A 15,000-nucleotide genomic window follows, 5' to 3' on the forward strand; every position below is an offset into this window, starting at 1 on the left:
GTGATTTTCTTGGCCCTTCAATCTTCCTTGAGGGTACTCTCGGGCACACTATTCTATCTAATTTCTCTTCCTCATGTTTTTTAAAAGTTTTTATAGTTTATATAGGAAATGTTTATTTAAATGTTGTTATTGTTCCTACGATATTTAATTTTTTCTTGTTTCCTTTCCTTACTGGGGTATTATCACAAGGGAAGAAGAAATTTTGGCTCATGGACCATGAGTAAAATGTGCACTATCCCACCTTCATCAAAAGCTGCCATATTAAACATCTGGCAGGCACATTACTAGATGGCCCACTAGTGTGCATCATTGTTAAGTGTACCACTAACACTTGAAGCAACAGAGTATGAGAAGTAAGAAGAAATTTTCCTCAAACCCAGGACAGTCTCTTCAAGTGCCAAGCTGGACCCAGACGAAGTGCTAAAAATGGGTTGTTGTCAGTATGAGGCATCTCGTTGTAAAGGTGGAAACTGCAAGGGTAGTATAGTAGGTTACCGTAGCTTATGTGCACATGAAAGTAAGTCATTAAGTCTGAATCCGTTGACTAGGAAATTTGCTGTGGAGGAGAATGATACCGATGAAAAATTGGATGATAATATAAATAGGAGTGCTCATAATTATGCTGCTGATCAAGATGAAAATGGAAGTGGTAGAGAGTATTGCTATTATATATCATGCACATAAACTGTGTATAGAGTTGAAAATAAATGTTATTGTAAAGAAAAAATTTACTTATACCACGTCTAGATTCATTACTCATAAAGACAACCAATGACACACAAATCCTTAAAATTTGTTCATTTGGTCGGAAACGGATGTGAAAGGCTATGAATGAAATCAAACACCTGTTAGTATATGGGATGAAAATTCCACTGTCTAAGTCTACCAGTACTGACATCACAGAGGAGGGTGGCGTTGGAATCGTCGGCAGGGATATCCTCCCAACGGAGGGTTGTGCAGGATTTCCTACATGCTTGGTACTCTAGATCTTTTTGTTGGGCTTCTGCCAATGCCTTGTAATCCAATTTCAGGTAAATGGCAGACAATGCGTTTCTTGACAGAGCATCGGCAAAGCGATTCACTTTCCTAGCGACGTGCTTAAGGTTACAGTTATATTCAATCGGCATTGACAAGCGGACCAGGTGTCCGACTGTTGAGTGAAGGCATGCACCATGCAAATGACGAAAGGTTTATTTTCCAAGAAGTAGTGAAAGGGACGGACAGCTAAGTGCATCGCCAGAAATTCGATATTGAAGGTAGACTAGCAGGATCCCACCTTGAACAGTTTTCTACTGAAGAAGACCAATAGGAAGGGGCAAGTCATTGACCACCTGCTTAAGTACTGCCCCATTAGCAACATAGGTGGTATTGGTGGAGAGAAGGAGAGGTGCACGTGGCTTTCGGCTTACCCTTGAGGGAGGTGCATAGGGGGCCAAGAGCGTTGGCGATTGGTGGCAGGAAACGGGGATGATAGTTGATGATACCCAAGAATTCTTACAGTACTTTGACAGTTGAGGGGGCGGGGAAGTTCTGAACAGGTGCTACCTTTCCAGGGAGGGGGTGGACTCCTTCAAGAGTGATGTGAAATCCTAAGAATGATACTTTGTTGGCAAAGAATATACACTTGTCATACCGGACTACAAGGACGTCTGTTGTAGGCGGTCGAGCACAATACATATATGACAAGGGCGTTCCTCTTTTGAGGAGGAGAGCACAAATATGTCATCCACGTAACATTCACAGATGGGGAGGTCCTATAAAATGCTGTCCATGAGACATCCCAGATTAGCATCAGCCTTATGAAGGCCCAAATCAGGAGTAATTGAAGGTGTATGTACTAAAGGAGTTTGTAATGTCGGTATCGGGGTTGTTTTCTGTGCTCATAGGCACCTGAAAATACCCCTTCAAGAGGTCAAGAAAGCCTTCACTTTTTGCAAGTAGGTCACGTCAGCGGTGTTTGGGATAGGTAGTGACCTGGTTCTGTCTGCATGATCAGAAGCCTGTAACCCCTACACGGACTCAGAGAGCCCTCTTTCTTCAGGGCGATGTGTAAGGTTGACAATCATGGGTTTGAGGCCTTTTGGCAAAGGTCCATTTCTTCCATTTCTGTCAAATGTCTGAATCTGGCAAACAATGGTAGTCCCATAATCTTGATATGGTGATAAATACCGTGTTTAGCGGGAGCAGTAAGCGTTTGACAAGGTTTTAGATGGAAAACGTTTGGGTATGACATAAGGAGGTTGGCATAGGCATCCATATGTGTGGTGAGGTAGAGAGCCAGATTGGACGTGGTTGGTTAGAGAGGTGTTGAGGATTACATATCTGAGTGGACTAACAGACGGTGAGCGACAACAACCAGGAGTTGGGAATGTGAGAGGAAGTCCGCACCAAGAATTGGCAATGTGACATCAGCCACGAGAAACTTTTGATTATATTTTGCACTTTCAAATGATAATATGAGAGTTTCATAACCCTGGATGGATGTCACAGGTATGTTAACAGGTACCACGTGGATGCCAGCAGAATTGGGCAGACTATGTCTTCTACTGGAGAGTGGCCTTGGCAGAAGAGAACCGCAAGCACCCATGTCTACCAAAAATTGCACACCACTACCTGCATCATGTGAAAAATAAGATTAGTGATAGGGGAGGCCACCAATGCAAGCAATGGCGTACTTACACATATTTTGGCAACTGACAACGGTTCAAACATTTTTTTTTGCAGCTTGGTTGACTTTGGAGTGGTAGTAGCATAACTGCTGCCGATGGGCATCCAAGAGTGGTTGGAGAGGTTGTTGGTTAGGGCGTAAGTGAGGAGTGGTATATTTTGGTGGTGGGAGTCTTTGTCCCCTCTCTGTCACGTCATAGGGCGGGCAATTGTATCCTACTGCATTCATGTCAGCTTTGGTTGATGTAGAATAGTTGCCCACTTCGTCAGGATTGGAGGAGTTGATTGAGGTCAGGAAGGTTGTGAAGTTGCTGTCCATATATGGACATCGACTTTGGGCATCAGGTCATTCATGGGCAAAACATTGAACAAGTATTCCTTTTACATGGAACATAGAAGGTATAAGAAACGCAGTGGTGAAAAGGTTTAATACACATTTACGTGAAAGTATATTAAAGAGAAAGACTAGGAGGTAACGGTTTTCAACCCTTTCAAAACCAGCACTTTACCCAAAATATTTGACACCCAAATTCTAGGCTCTTTATGGGTCATTTGACATATAATGGAAAATGCTCATATCTATAAAAATAAGAGAGAGAAAAAATAATAACTGGAACTAAAAATACGTCAACATAGCTCAACATTGGATACAATGGCAATTATAAGGTTAAGTAAAATAATGTATCAAAATGGGAAAATGAGGATTTCTGGTTTGGCATGGTGGGTAATTTATGTCTGGATGAAGGACATGTTCAGAAGAACTTATTTAGAGGAATTGTTATTCATCAATATGGTAATATAGATGACCCGGAAAAATAGTCCGAACTTGGACAGGAAAACACGAATTTGGATCAAGTATATACCATGAATACGCCTCATGAAAAGCCTGAAAGAGTAGGCAGAGCGTGATATGTGATAATATACCAGCTTTGGGAAGAATTGTAACTGAATTTATAGAGGTAATAAAGATGCTAGTGTACATATGCAAGAGCACAGCTTAACCCTGTGTTACTGACCATAAATATTTGGTTTATCAGCAACCTGGTACCCTCATGATAACTTCAATATTTTTATCTTATAACTCCTTTCTTCTTGTATATATATATTTATATTTATATATATATATATATATATATATATATATATATATATATATATATATATATATATATATATATATGTACATATATATATATATATATATATATATATATATATATATATATATATATATATATATATATATATGTATATGTATATATATATATATATATATATATATATATATATATATATATATATATATATATATATATATATGTATGTATATATATATATATATATATATATATATATATATATATACATATATATATATATATATATATATATATATATATATATATATATATATATATATATACACACACACACACACACACATATATATATATATATATATATATATATATATATATATATATATATATATATATATATATATACATATATATATATATATATATATATATGTATATATATGTATATATATATATATATATATATATATATATATATATATATATATATATATATATATATATATATATATATATATATATATATATATATATATATACATATATATATATATATACATATATATATATATATATATATATATATATATATATATATATATATATATATATATATATATATATATATACATATAAATAAAATATGGACTTTGATAACTAATCATTCCTTAATACTATGGTAGATGTAGAGGAAAAAAAGAATGATATTTACTATTTGTTATAAATATTTGTAAAAAATAACATGGAAAAGATACATAGTTTAACAAAACAGCCTATAAAATTGTGTACACTTGCCCTGAGCTCTTACGATGATCTTGACGATGGGAACATGCCAATTTTCATTGCCTTATGCCGAAAGACGCCAAATAAGAAAATACTTTTGTGAAAGAAAGCATTACTTCGAAAATGTGTGCGTCAAACCACCTTTTTTTTCATATACCACCCTATAATACAGAATAAATAAAAGATTGTAAATATGAACAATTAAAAGGTGTCAAAAAGAGAAATTTCCTCTGAAAGAGCCATTAGACATACGGTATTTCCCCTATAGCTCACTCAGAAATCAATATAAGTCCCTCAAATTATATAAAATAGCCACACAGTCCCAATATAACCTCACTGTATAGCAACACTATTCACCAATGTTCTCTAAAAATTACAGGAAAAGTAGAAGGAACTAAGGGAATTTCGAAAAATACAGTTCTGCGTATGGGCCAGGTACCCACATGGGGTCCATGATAATTACACAGGGTTGAAAGACTAGAAGGAAAAGTGAGAGGTATATTAATAGAATTTATCTAAGACCAACATTAAATTTATCTATAAAACAGTTGATTAACTTATGGAATCGGTAATGTAAAAGTGAACATAGATATTGATAGTGGTAAAAGATGGTATTAGACTAAGTTAGGAGTAGCTGTTATGTGCTTTTGATATAATGCAAATTGTAGACAATAAAGAACGGCAAATGGAGTGGTAATGGAAGAGTTAATATATCTTTGCAAGAGATGAGAAAATGAATAAGTCAATAAAGGTATATAAAAGCCAGGAGGAAAAATCCAATTTAGGCATTGGTGGAAATATATAATCAATTTATTGAAATAGTTATTTGGGATTGAAAATTTTTTCATACAAAGAATATAAGAAGAATTTATATTGTAAATTAAATGTAGAGATGATAAGGAATGGCCAAAGTGTTAGCGTAGATGAACGATGAATGAGAATGCTAAACATTTCGAAAATGTTAGTAGAAAGAGCGGAGAATGATTTAAAAAATAATTTGAATAATTTCATTTAACAGTGGTATCGGACAAGGGAAGTTTCAGCATTCAGAAACAATTAATATAAGAAAAGGAAGATGCAAGTGTATGGGAAAGGTGTGCAGGAGAATAAATTAATATATATATATATATATATATATATATATATATATATATATATATATATATATATATATATATATATATATATATATATATATATATATACAGTATATATATATATATATATATATATATTGTGATGGCTGGTTTTAACCACCACTCAAAACACTACACTTATCAAATAGTATTCACCATCATACAGTACTAAGTCCACTAAAGGTGGAATAGTAACCAAATATCAATACGAGTGCAAAGTCAACTCAAGGGGACGAAGAAAATACCACAAAAATTTCCTTAATTTTAATACATAATAACAAGACAGAAATAACACCTGAACCACAATAATACAATAATAAATTATACACACTCAATCTTAACTCCCTGTAAAAGAAAACAATTACACGATTACAGAAAGGTCATCAACACATGCATACTAAATGGAGAGAGGGTCCAGAAAGGAGAAGGCCAACGAAAAGTGAGAACATCCTAACAAATACAAACTAAATATCCCTATCAAATTGACGATGGCTGGTGTGATTCAAAGGCTTTCACAAGCTCCACTAATGACGTCAGCTGTCTATCAACGGTCGTGATCACGATACTTTAACAGGTATAAATATTATTACCTTGGGACAGAGAGGTCCCCTTGGCTTTTACTGAACCAAGGGCAGTGCACAAAATGTTAAGATGAACTGGATCCTCGCTGCAGAGAATGGATATCCAAAGAAAGCTAAATAGCTTCACACTGTAGCTCTGCAATGGCGAGGAGTAAATATAATCCAGTAGCAAATGTCGTGCCCTTCAATGTTGGAGGCTCAGAAACACACTAAGGAACCATCCTCAAAAAAAGCCCCTCCAAAACTCCGTTCACGCAGGAGCGCAGCCACGTAATCCACACCACTTGAAAATATAAAACAGCCGTTAGTCCATTATAAACACTAACATAACCACCAGTGAAAAGACAAACTATCAAAAAAAAAAGTAAACAATAAGTCTACAATATATTAAACCTTATACATCTATAAAAACTTAAATAATTTAGAAAAATAAAGCAATAATATTACACCTCCTCACCCAACCAAAAAAAAAAAAATTCCAATTTTTTTTTTTTTCTAAAGTGATTTAAATTACAACATACAGGTTATCACATTATGAAATATTAAACCAACACTCAAAAATAATTATTAAACAAACTGCAAAAACATGACAAACAAAAGGAAAGAGGGGGGCAAGTACCAAGGTTTGCAGCTCACAAGGATAGCAATATATAACCGATACTAAAAAAAATCTTAGACCTAAATTAATCACAAGTAAACTTTCCAAAACCAGAAAACCAAAACATCACCATCTGATAAATAGGTACCCAACCTAAAAATTTCATATCGTTAATAAACTTAATTAAGAGTCATTGCACTAACAACCGGATTCTGTATATATAGTCCAAAAGCTATAACCTTTTCCACACACAATACACTGTTCCTTTTCAGGGATACACCTCACTCACTATCAATAAATGTTGATCACAAAAACCACTGTCTATTTCAGTGTTATATATCACACTTATCACTATAGTGTCCAATACATACACACACACCGAACGACACAGAGAAGACCACCACAAGACTCCCCTGCGCAAACAAACAAACAAAATCGATGAAGCGTAATTATTAGCCTGAAAATACAGAATACCAGATTAGTGCCTATCTCTTTTCTTAGCTTATTATAAACCTTATCGTACCTGAAACCTCTAAACCTTAGTAGATTAACCTTAACTCAGTCTAGGGTACCACTCATACACCAGCCTGTAGCGCCTAAAAAACGGCTGTTGTGCTACAGACCCGTGAGCCCATGACCCATCTAATTAATCATTCATTGGAAAGTACCAGTGATCACCCTCACCTTTTAACCTTAAAGATCCCATATAATATACCCAGAACATTATAGCCTTCTGTAAACAAACCATGATTAATAAATCTTAAATATACATTTACTTCTACTCACTACGTGCCCACTTCAACAGCACACACACCATAATTAGAACGATACAGATACTACCTTTAATAACTGCATAGCCCTCTGTCAATCAACTAATATTCAACGCTGCGAGAGATAAAATCGGCAACAATATTATCTTTTCCTGGGATGTGGGAAAATTCTAAATTCCACTCTTGCAGCATGAGACTCCACCTCATCAATCGTTGATTTTTATTTTTGTATCTGCTGATGAAGGTCAGGGGATTATGGTCTGTCAAGACCTTAATAGGTGTATCTGAGGAGGAGAGATAAACCTGAAAATGGTTAATAGCAAATACTAAAGCAAGAGTCTCTTTCTCCACAGTGGAATACCTACGTTGGGCGGAGGACAATTTTTTTGAAAAGAATGCGACAGGATGAGAAACTCCCTGCTCGTCATTCTGCAACAACACCGCTCCTACACCAACGTCACTTGCATCCGTGGCAAGAGAAAAAGGGAGGTCAAAATCAGGAGCTCTCAAGACAGGGAAATTAATTAAAACTCTTTTTAAATTATCAAAAGCCCTTTGCGTTTCATTCGTCCAGACAAAAGCTACATTCTTTCTCAAGAGATTTGTTAACGGATCGGCTATATCCGAAAAATTCCTAACAAACCTTCGGTAGTACCCACTCAAACCAAGGAATCTTCGGACATCCCTCCTACATTTAGGGACTACCATATTTTCAATACTTTCGATATTGGCCTGCTTAGGAGCAACTTTACCATTACCAACCTCATGACCCAAATATACCACCTTCGCCTTTGCGAAATCGCTTTTCTTTAAATTAATTACCAAATTTGCCTTTTTCAACACCTCAAATAGTGCCCTAATACGTTTTAAATGGGTTTCCCAATCATCGCTATAAATAACAATATCATCAATATACACAACACATCCTTCTAAACCATGGACTAAAGTATTCATTAACCTCTGAAAGGTAGCAGCCGCGTTCTTCATACCAAACGGCATAACTTTACATTGAAACAATCCCTGTGGTGTTACAAAAGCAGACAGGGCCCTTGCCCGCTTTGAAAGAGGAACTTGCCAATAACCTTTCAACAAATCGAATTTGCTAATGTATTTGGCCTTCCCCATTCGATCAATACAATCCTCAATTCGAGGTAATGGATAACAATCAGATTTAGATAACTCATTCAACTTACGGTAATCAAAACATAACCTGAAATCACCGTCGGATTTCTTGACCAATACAACAGGTGATGACCAAGGACTTTGACTAGGTTCAATTAGGTCATGTTTTAGCATATAATCCACTTCCTTTGCTACAACCTCATTTTTGAAGGGATTCAACCTGTAAGGAGATTGTTTCACAGGAGTGGCGCTACCTACCTCTACATCATGTTCAAGGACCGAAGTCCTACCCGGTACATCCGAAAATAATTCTTTATAATTAGATACTAAATTTTTCAAAGACCTTTGTTCTTCCTTACCTAAATGTAAAATTACTCCCGAAAATTTTTCCAAAGACTTTCTATTATCCGACCGCCATTCACACCCATTAAAACAATTATCATCAATACCCTCCCCCTCTGAAAAAGAAAAATGGTTATTGTTCTCAGAATCTACCGTGTTCCCAATAGTTGCCACAGGAATGACTTTTTCCCGTTCCATATAAGCTTTCAACATATTTACATGACACAGTTGAAAAGGTTTCCTTCTTTGAGGTGTCTCCACTAAATAGTTAACTTCACTTACTTTTTTCAAAATTTTCCAAGGACCTGAAAAAGAAGCTTTCAATGGATTCCCTGGGAAGGGTAACAAAACCAAAACTTTATCGCCTACCGCAAAGTCGCGTGCCTTGGACCTTCTATCAAAGAAAAACTTCATTCTTTTTTGGCTACATAATAAGTTTTCACCCGCAAATTTCCAAGCCTTGGTTAATTTATCGCCTAGATTAGACACATAATCCAATAAATTAACCTCAGGGACGTCTCCCTCCCAAGACTCACGAACCACATCAAGAGGACCTCGAACACAATGGCCAAACACAAAGCTGAAAGGCGAAAAACCTAAAGACTGACTTGGGACAGAACGAAAAGCGAACAACAAATAAGGTAATTCCTTATCCCATTCAGAACCATTAATCAAACAATATTTCTTTACCATGGATTTCAGGGTCTGATGAAATCTCTCCAGAGCTCCCTGGCTTTCCGGATGATATGGAGAAGAGGTCACATGTTTTATATTTAACTCTGCCATTTTATCTTTGAAATACCTGCTAACAAAATTAGAACCACAATCCGATTGAATAATCTTAGGCATCCTAAACCTGGTAAAAAAGTCAATTAGTACATCTACAATTTTAACACTTTTTATTGTACGTAGTGGTATCGCCTCGGGATATCGAGACATCCTATCCATGATTGTCAAAATATACTCATTACCACTACGCGTCTTCGGTAATGGTCCAACCACATCAATAATGACTTCCTTAAAAGGTTCGGAAACTACAGGAATAGGACATAGAGGCGATTTTGGAATCCGCTGATTGGGTTTACCGACCCTCTGGCACACATCACAACTATTGAAAAACTTCTTTACATCTGCCTTCAACTTCGGCCAATAATAATTCCCTAACAATTTGCAAGAAGTTTTATGAATTCCAAAATGGCCGGCCAGACCACTTTCGTGCGCCAATGACATTAACTCCTTCCTGTAACCAAAAGGAACCATTATCTGTTTCACAATTTCATAATCAACATTATCCACCCCCATAGGCCTACTCAACCTATATAAAATATTATTAATTATCTTAAATTTGGGACCAGTCATATCAGACACCTCCCCTGACTCGATAGGGAGTTCCCGAAACTCCTTTTTCTGGGCTTTGATTAGCTCTTCAGTGGTCCAATTTAACTTGTCCGTTAACATTCCAAGATCTACAGCTAGGCTATCACTACGATCTAAACTACTTAAATCTACATCAATTGTTGACTCTGCAGCGTCAACAATTCTAGCACTAGAACGAGTAACTGCTGCTACTTCACTATCAGGGTTTATCAATATCGGACAATTATTATTCTTCATAGCCACATCATTCCCTAACACAACATCAACCTCCTTAACCGGGAATTTATCAACTATGGCCAATTTCAAATTTCCTGCAAAGGAAGGGCAGATTAAATTAAAGTTTTCAATAGCATATGACTTTACGGAATCAGGAAAACCAGCCAATAACACAAATTCCCCACTTTTGGGTACAAAATTACAAGGTAATGCCTCCCTTAGTATCAAAGACTGAGCTGCACCGGTATCACGCAAAATACGCACTCGTCTTTTCTCGGACGAATTGGCGAAGGAGACACTACCGAAAGACAAATATCTGTCAAAACAACCAGGTAGTCATTGATCAGCGGATGTTGTTGGGGTAGGTTCTCTCTCTCTCTCTTCCACACCCATCACTGGCCTAACATTAGCATTTTGAGATTTTCTAAACGCATAACACATACTCTTTACGTGCCCCTTCTTATTGCAAAAGAAGCACGTCAATGTTTTCAATTTCTCTGGATTATATATATTTGGCCTATTGCCTCTGTTAGGAGAAAAATTATTATTAGCGTTACCCTGATTATTATTACTTCCCTGATTATTTCTACTAAACACCTTAGCATTATTATTAGGATTAGCATTATTATTCCTACCCGTCTTAACCCAACCAGAATTCACCTTTGTCGTTACTCCCCCTAACTCACTCTTATGAGACAAGCAATATTCGTCACTAGCGATGGCTACCTCTTGAACAGTCTCGAGTTTTAACTCTTCGAGGTGGACCTTCAGCTTATCCGGGACACACCTCTTAAACTCCTCCACCAACATTAACTCCTTCAATTTCTCAAAATCTCCCACCTCCTTGGACTTAAACCAATCGCTAGCATACTGTTCCTTCGCCCTGGCAAATTCAACAAAAGTTTGTTCCCTACATTTTTCTAAGTCTCGAAAGCGTTGCCTATAAGCTTCAGGGACTAACTCATAGGCCTTCAAGACAATAGCCTTCACACTCTCATAATCTGCTGATAGATCCTCCTCCAGCGTTACATATACCCTCTGAGCTCTTCCAACCAATTTACTTTGTATAAGAGTGGTCCAATACTCTTGGGGCCACTCCAACCTTGCAGCAATCCTCTCAAACGATACAAAAAACTCTGCTACATTATTTTCTTCGAATTTAGGTACAAATTTGAGAGCCTGCGATAAATTAATAGCAGGAGTTACTAACCTATTTGGGGAATGGGCGGGGGAAAAAGAAACTGGGTTTCTCATAGCAATCTCATGCTGCCTCTCCTTTTCTCTTTCCCCTGCCTTAAACTTTTCCATTTCAAATTCCATTTGTCTCAGGGCAATTTGCCATTCCAAAATTTCTACTGACACTACATTATCAGGTTTCACCTCTTGTTCCCCACTTGTCTTTACAGTCTTAACATAATCATAAATTTGCAATAGCAATACACCCTTTCTAATGGACACATCATATTCCAATTCAAAATGCTCTGCAACAATTTCCAAGTCTTCCCTATTTAACTCTGCCAACCTCTCTTGCCACCCCTCTCCTCTAAGGAGTTCGAATACGTTAACAGCCATGATCACTTATTCACACAAAACACTAAATTTACATAAAACAACACCGAGGAGGTGAAAATACACTGCCTGAAAAAAAAAAAAATTACCCCAAGAATTAACTTTGCACAAACAGGTGAATACTCAGGAACGAACAATCCTGTCACGGTCGCCACTTGTGATGGCTGGTTTTAACCACCACTCAAAACACTACACTTATCAAATAGTATTCACCATCATACAGTACTAAGTCCACTAAAGGTGGAATAGTAACCAAATATCAATACGAGTGCAAAGTCAACTCAAGGGGACGAAGAAAATACCACAAAAATTTCCTTAATTTTAATACATAATAACAAGACAGAAATAACACCTGAACCACAATAATACAATAATAAATTATACACACTCAATCTTAACTCCCTGTAAAAGAAAACAATTACACGATTACAGAAAGGTCATCAACACATGCATACTAAATGGAGAGAGGGTCCAGAAAGGAGAAGGCCAACGAAAAGTGAGAACATCCTAACAAATACAAACTAAATATCCCTATCAAATTGACGATGGCTGGTGTGATTCAAAGGCTTTCACAAGCTCCACTAATGACGTCAGCTGTCTATCAACGGTCGTGATCACGATACTTTAACAGGTATAAATATTATTACCTTGGGACAGAGAGGTCCCCTTGGCTTTTACTGAACCAAGGGCAGTGCACAAAATGTTAAGATGAACTGGATCCTCGCTGCAGAGAATGGATATCCAAAGAAAGCTAAATAGCTTCACACTGTAGCTCTGCAATGGCGAGGAGTAAATATAATCCAGTAGCAAATGTCGTGCCCTTCAATGTTGGAGGCTCAGAAACACACTAAGGAACCATCCTCAAAAAAAGCCCCTCCAAAACTCCGTTCACGCAGGAGCGCAGCCACGTAATCCACACCACTTGAAAATATAAAACAGCCGTTAGTCCATTATAAACACTAACATAACCACCAGTGAAAAGACAAACTATCAAAAAAAAAAGTAAACAATAAGTCTACAATATATTAAACCTTATACATCTATAAAAACTTAAATAATTTAGAAAAATAAAGCAATAATATTACAATATATATATATATATATATATATATATATATATATATATATATATATATATATATATATATATATATATATATATATATATATATATATATATATAAATATATATATATATATATATATATATATATATACGTGTATATATATATATATATATATATATATATATATATATATATATATATATATATATATATATATATATATATATATATATATATATATATATATATATACACGTATATATATATATATATATATATATATATATATATATATATATATATATATATATATATATATATATATACATATATATATATATGTGTGTGTGTGTGTGTGTGCATGTATGTGTGTGCGTGTGTGTGTATGCTAAAATACCCAAAAAGAAAATGAAAACAGGTAAAATAAGATTAAGTACTGACTAGTCTCGTTATATATCTTCAGAGGACTGACTTATTGAACTAGATTTCTTTACATTTTATATGGTACAGTAAACGTACGAACATACATAGAGAGATTTGTAGAACATTAGGCACTCCAAAACCAGCTACCTTGGCTGTTATCAGGTGGTTCCTTGGAGGACCTCACACCTCATTATCCACGTGCCAGGAAGGGTCATTTCAAATGGCCGGTAAAATTGTTTAGGCTTCCAATACAATTTCTTTATATTGAATACATAAGCAAAATCATATGTATATATAAAAGCACATCTATACATGTACACACATATATTTGAATATATACAAAGTCATATGCATACAAATACACATACAAGTATAAATATACAGACACATTCATACATACCTATACATATGGTAATACATGTACATAGATACATAGACTTTCATATACATGTTTGTACACATAATTAACATGCATATACAGCTATATCAGCATGAACATACAATTACATACATATCAATATTTATATCTAACATAGAAATGCATATTGCCAAGTGATTATTTATACTTTATGAAATAATTGTACCTAGTGAATTCTAGCTTTTGTCTAAATATTAATCTCACAGTGGCTTCTATTATGTCCGGTACATTCAGTTGTATATTAAGTGGTTAAAGTTTGTTTTATATAGCTTGCAAATCTCTTTACATATAAATGCATCAAGTTTGTACATTCCATATCCAATATTTTAGTTGTTATCAAAGGTTTCTTTTATGAATTTGGACTCTGATATTTCTTTCCAAAAAGTTATTTGAATGAACCAATATCTTTGCACATGACCTATTATTAAGAGTGATTTACCTCTAACTTGGTCAAAGAGTGTATTATTATCTTGATCATATTTGGCACTTTTCTTATATTGTTTTCTTATATTGTTCAATTTTCTTTTCAAGGGGTTTGCTAGTTCGACCAATATATAATTTCTCACACGAATTACATGAAATACGATGTACACATCCCTTTAATGTCAGGAGAACTCTTTATTTGGGCTCTTTTTATTGTATTTATGCTCTTAAATGCTACATTAACGTTAAGTATTCAACAATTGAGGAATTTATTTTAAAGAATTACTATAAGGTTTTGTGTATTTTCTGTTATCGTTACCAAAAACGGTCCTTTCTGCTGTTCTTAGTGCATCATCTGATTTAATTTCCGGGTACTTTAGTTTCTTACCTATTGTCCTAATTTTATTT

This window comes from Palaemon carinicauda, chromosome 8, assembly GCF_036898095.1.
Source record: "Palaemon carinicauda isolate YSFRI2023 chromosome 8, ASM3689809v2, whole genome shotgun sequence".
Taxonomy (NCBI): domain Eukaryota; kingdom Metazoa; phylum Arthropoda; class Malacostraca; order Decapoda; family Palaemonidae; genus Palaemon; species Palaemon carinicauda.